Below are 6,300 nucleotides of genomic sequence, written 5' to 3'. Positions count from 1 at the left end.
ATCCTCAGCACCACATAAAAATAAATAAGTGAAATAAAAGTATTGTGTCCAACTACAACTAAAAAATAAATATTTTTAAAAAAAGAGTACAGATCAAGGGCTGGTGGTTGTAGCTCAGTGGTAGAGCACTTGCCTAGTATGTGTGAGGCCCTGGGTTCAGTTCTCAACACCACATATAAATAAAAGTCCATCAACAAGTAAAAAAAAATTTTTTTAAAGAGTATAGATCAAATTTTATTACTAGAAAAGTGTGTGAATATGGTGAGCCATGCAAACAGTATTTGATATATCTGAATTTTAGTAAAATAAAAGTATTTTGACAAGCATTTTTTTTTCTATACTGGAAATTGAACCCAGATATGCTCTACCACTGAGCTGCATCCCCTATCCTTTTTTTATTTTTTAAGTCATTGCCTTAGTTGCCCCAGTTGCCCTTGGGCTTGAGATCTTTGTGCCTGAGCTTCCCTAGTTTCTAGGATTACAGGTATCACAGGAGAAGAGATGTCTCTGAGAAGTACCCAGAGGAGAGGGGGAACTCAACTCAGGACGAGTGGGGTTCTTGGCATACATAATAGAAAAGAATTTCAACACAAACCAGTCAAAGGCATAGACAGGTTTATTTAGGAAGGTAAGTACAAATTCAAGGGAGAATGTGGGCTGTCTAGAGTGAGCAGCAGTTCTGACTTGGTTTGGGGGTCCGATATTTATAGAAGGGCTATATCAGGAGCTGAACTGGAGGTGGATACAAGGTGAAGCCACACAATTTGATGCCAGTTTTCCCTGCACTGGTGTATTTCCCTTGTTTTAAAAAGGCCTGAGCAAAGGGCATATTGCTCAAGATTTATAACTATGCTTTCTACATCTCCATGGCTTATAGGTATTTCCCTTAAGATTCAGTTTTCTCTCTATCCTAAACCCCTGTTGCACAGGTATGCACCACTACACACAGCTGAATTTTTTACAACCTTTTAAAATTCATTTGACATATACCATCATGATCGGTATGCTTATTTTTTTCACACTTTTCAAATGTGTTAGGGATCAGAGTAAGCTTCCCAAGTATGTCACTTTTGCATGAGAATTATTTTGAGCTGAAGTCAATTGAGGAACAGCAGATGCAACAGACCCTCCAGAACTGTGATCCAAAATAATCCTTTCTAAAAAACAGAGCAGATGATTCCCCTTTGTAGAGGAAATTTCTATTTACATAGAAAATTTCTATTTGTAAACATACCAGAAAGAGGACACCACCTTTGGAGAAAACTCCTCTATCACCTGAGATGACTTCAGTCTGCATAATAAAACTTACTAAATAATGCTTATTTAGCTCACATTTCCTACTTTCCTTCCTCCAGCCTACTCTCTACTCTAAGTCCCAAATCCCTTTCTTCACACTTCATTAAAATATTATATTAGCTCCATGGTCTGTTATTCTCCATGGTCTGTTATTCTCTTTGGACTTTCACAACTTTTCTATGAAGCTTTCATGTGCATATGAAATAAACTTTTTATTCTTGTTAATCTTTTTTAATTTATTCATTTTTAAATTAATTTTTTAACATGCAGTGGAATGCATTACAATTCATATTATACATATAGAGCACGATTTTTCATATCTCTGGTTCCATACAAAGTATATTCACGCCAATTCGTGTCTTCATACATGTACTCTGGATAATGATGTCCATGACATTGCACCATCATTTCTACCCCCATGCCCCCTCCTTTCCCCTCCCAGCCCTCTGCCCTATCTAGAGTTCATCTATTCCTTCCATGCTCCCCCTCCCTATCCCACTATGAATCAGCCTCCTTATATCAGAGAAAACATTCATTCAGCATTTGGTTTTGGGGGATTGGCTAACTTCACTTAGCATTATCTTCTCCAGTGCCATCCACTTACCTGCAAATGCCATGATTTTATTCTCTGTTATTGTTGAGTAAGTTAACCTTTGTGTATATGTGCCACATTTTTTTATCTATTTATCTACTAAAGGGTATCTAGGTTGGTACCACAGTTTAGCGATTGTGAATTGTGCTGCTATAAACATTGGTGTGGCTGTGTCCCTGTAGTATGCTGTTTTTAAGTCCTTTGGGTATAGACCCAGAAGAGGGATAAGTGGGTCAAATGGTGGTTTTATTCCCAGTTTCCCAAGGAATCTCCATACTGTTTTCCATATTGGCTGCATTGATTTGCAGTATCACCAGTGATGTATTTTTCCCCAAAAAACACCAACACTTATTGTTTGTATTCATAATAGCTGCCATTCTGACTGGAGAGAGATGAAATCTTAAGAGTAGTTTTGATTTGCATTTCTCTAATTGCTAGAGATGATGAACATTTTCTCATATATTTGTTGATTGATTGTATATTATCTTCTGAGATGTGTCTCTTCAGGTCCTTGGCCCATTTATTGATTGGGTTATTTGATTGTTTGTTTGGTTGGTTGGGGTTTTTTTTTTTGTTTGTTTGTTTGTTTGGTTTTTTTTGGTGTTTAGTTTTTTGAGTTCTTTATATACCCTAGAGATTAGTGCTATATCTGATGTGTGAGGGGTAAAAATTTGCTCCCAAGATGTAGGCTCCCTATTCACCTCACAGATTGTTTCTTTTGCTGAGAAGAAACTTTAGTTTGAATCCGGCCCATTTATTGATTCTTTTTTTTTAATTTATTTTTATTATTTTTTAGGTGTAAATGGACACAACACAGTGCCTTTTATTTTTATGTAGTGCTGAAGATCGAACCCAGGTACTACCCATGCTAGGTGAGCACTCTACCACTGAGCCACACTCCCAGCCCCCATTTATTGATTCTTGATTTTAATTCTTGTGCTATAGGAGTCTTATTAAAGAAGTTGAGGCCTAATCCCACATGATGAAGATTAGGGCCTACTTTTTCTTCTATTAGACTCAGGGTCTCTGGTTTAATTCCTAGATCCTTGATCCACTTTGAGTTGAGTTTTGTGCATGGTGAGAGATAGAGATTTAATTTCATTTTGTTGCATATGGATTTCCAGTTTTCCCAGCACCACTTGTTGAAGAGGCTCTTTTCTCCAATGTATGTTTTTGGCACCTTTGTCTAATATAAGATAATTGAAATTTTGTGAGTTAGTCTCTTGTGTCCTCTATTCTGTACCATTGGTCTACCAGTCTATTTTGGTGCCAGTTACCATGCTATTTTTGTTACTATTGCTCTGTAGTATAGTTTTTTTCCTGTTTGTTTAATTTGTAGATTTCCAGCCACTGAATGTAAGAAAATAGAGGAAAAGACTTTACCTCCCCTACAAATGTTATTTTTACCTTTTGAATTTATTGCACAATGGTTGTTTTTTCATGCACAGTCTACTTTCTTTTTCTGCCCTGTGTGATACTATAGACTACTACTGTGCCTTGATGGCTCTCTCATCTCTTCTCAAATTTTCTAATGCCTTTCTACCTCAGATAATTCTTATCTTGGGCTCCTTCAATGCCTAAGATGTTGTAGTGATTTCCGTGGACCTCTTCTTTTCTCTCTGGTGTACTTGCCTTACCCATTCTTTGGCTTCATTGATAGACAGGGATCCTGGTATGGTTTGGGTGAATGTCCCCCATAGGTCTGGTTCCCAGGGTGGTGGTATTGGGAGGTACTAGGGACCTTTAAGAGGTGGGACCTAGTGGGAGATCATTTGGTCATTGAGGGTATGCCCTTGAAATGGATTGGGAAACCTAATCCTCTCTTTCTGTTTTGTGGCTTGAAATGTGACTGCTCACTGACATACAGTACAATATGCTGTACTCACCGAAGACCCAAACAATAAATGCCTGATCTTGGACTTGACCCTCAGAACTGTGAGCCAAAATAATCCTTTCTTTTCTTCATATGTAGCCTGTGCCTGGTATTCTATTACAGTGATAAAAATTTGACTAATACAGATCCCTGATATATTTCTTAAATTTCAAACCAACTTGAACTCCAGCTTTATATTTTTAACTCTTTTCTGAACACTTCTATCTAGATACACAAAACACCAAATACCATTCCTCTTTCTACAACCTTTTCTTGGTTAATGGTGTCAGTATCCAGCCCTTTTCCCAAGCAGGAAATCCCAGTGTTATCCTCAATTCCTCCCTCTCTTACTTCTCTCATATTCAGTCCCTGAATATTTCAGAAATATCTTAAGTCTAACCCATCTTTTCCAGCCTCTTTGCTATTGCTCCAGATTAGGGTTATATCCTCTTTCACCTAGACTATCCAAACAGCCTGCCAACTGGTTTCCTTCCTTACTCCCTCTGATCTAGTCCATCCTCTATAGCACCAGAAGTGTAACCTGTGTTTAAAAGAGTCTTGTCAGTTCCACAGCTTGCTTTTGTCATATATCCTCATCAGTTTGGGTTGTTGAAGCCGCATCAAACATAACCACTATACTGATCACTAAAAAATATAGTAAAGAATAAAATGGATGGTTTTTACTGTCACAGTTAATAGCAAATCCACAGGTTGTGGGGGAAAACTGTATGTAAGGACATTACACCTTGAGTGTTTAGATTTTTTTCCTAAAGATCTTTTTCTCAAAATGCGTTTTAAGATCCACATGCAGAAAACACAAGTAGCCACTAGAGGGCCCCATCACTTACATAATGACTGTTAATAGCCTACATTTTCTTTCTCTGAACTGTTATAATATCAGAAAAATCAAATGTTCTTGGTAAACTCCTTTTTTGTTTCTTTGGTACCGGGGATTGATCTTAGAGTCACTTTACCACTGAGTTACATCTGCAGCCCATTTTACTTTTTGAGACAAGGTCTTGCTAAATTGTTTAGGGTCTTGCTAAATTGCTCAGGCTGATCTTAAACTTGTGATCCTCCTGTCTCAGCCTCCTGAGTTGCTGGCTTGGTAAACTCTTTATTAAGTATGTTTATGTTCTCTCATTTGTGATGTGTAGTAATATATAAACATGAAACTAGAGATAGCTGTGGTCACATATATTTCTTCCTAGTGTAAAAAAATGTCTTCTGTGGTCTTTATCATAAAGCAAAATGACCAGTTCAAAATTAAATTTTTTTTCCCAGCTTTTCTTTCCTTGCCCCTCTGCCACTTTTTCAAAATTCTTAGTGGTGAAGTTTATCATGTTCTTTTATCACTCAACTGAATGGCTATAATTATATTAACTAATTTTTAAGTGGCGAGAGTTCTCCATTCATTCTCTTTCTGTTTTTGTACCTTTCTTCTTCTTTCCTCATATATTCCACAAGCATTTTCTCTTTTTATATTCTTTTTTTTTTTTTTCAAATTTCACTCCTGAAAGCACTGCTACAAGAAATGGCAAGATCATGCTATACAGACCTTTAGGAGTAAGAAAAGCCAACATAGGAGTTAGATGGAAACAGAATCTGCCTTTTTAGTATAACTTTGTTGTGGGGCTGGTCTTCCACAGTGGGCTTAGGTGAATGAGGTTCTTCATCAGTGGGACAGAAATGAAGCCTCTCAGAGCCTTCCTAGACTGGGAGATAAATAGGGTGAATGGTTCTAAGAATCTAAAAATGAAGCTTACTGCCGCAGTCTGGCTGGGCACAAATCATGAGCCACTGAAGCAGGAACAAACTTTATTTTTGAACTCCACCAGCAACTCCTCCCAAACGCCACATGGCTCGTCCAGGAACCACCCACCGGAAATATCTCCTCCGGACATCCCTCCTCCTGCACTTCCCCAACCAATGGGAACTCTCGGGGAATCCCTGGGAATCCCCACGAGAACTCCAAAGTAGCACGAGAACTCAAAAGTAGCAGCCGAGGTGGATAGTAATGCCTCGCCTGTCAACCAATACTGTTGGCAAAATGCCAGGGGCCATACCAACTTGGCTGTGGCTCTCAGCATCTCCCCCCTTCTGTTTAATTAAACAACAAGCAATGTGGCTTAGGGACCGTGCCTGTTAGGTTGTCCAGTACAACATATGATCCTTACCCGTCATCAGATGAGCTGACCTCTAGGCGTCAGCCTCCTGTCTTAGGTTGGTACCACTGCAATTGGATCATACCCGTCACTGACTACTGGTCCAGCATACAGCCATACTTGTGGATAGGCCTTTGCACCAGTCGGGGGGTGAGGTTCTTTGCCTCACCTCTGTTGACCCCCAAATTTTAGACCATCACTAGTAGAAGGGAGGAGGATGCAAAATGCCACGACACTAAGCCAATTGAGGGCTCCTTTGAAAAATTGTACCACCGGTGACACCATCAGCAAAGATACTCCAGCACTACCACAATTTGCTGCAGCAACAGATAGTTCACAATGCATACAAGTGATACATAGTCCAGGCAAGTTCT

Source organism: Marmota marmota, unplaced genomic scaffold (assembly GCF_001458135.2).
Source record: "Marmota marmota marmota unplaced genomic scaffold, marMar, whole genome shotgun sequence".
NCBI classification, from domain to species: Eukaryota; Metazoa; Chordata; class Mammalia; order Rodentia; family Sciuridae; genus Marmota; species Marmota marmota.
This window is presented reverse-complemented; position numbering follows the sequence as displayed.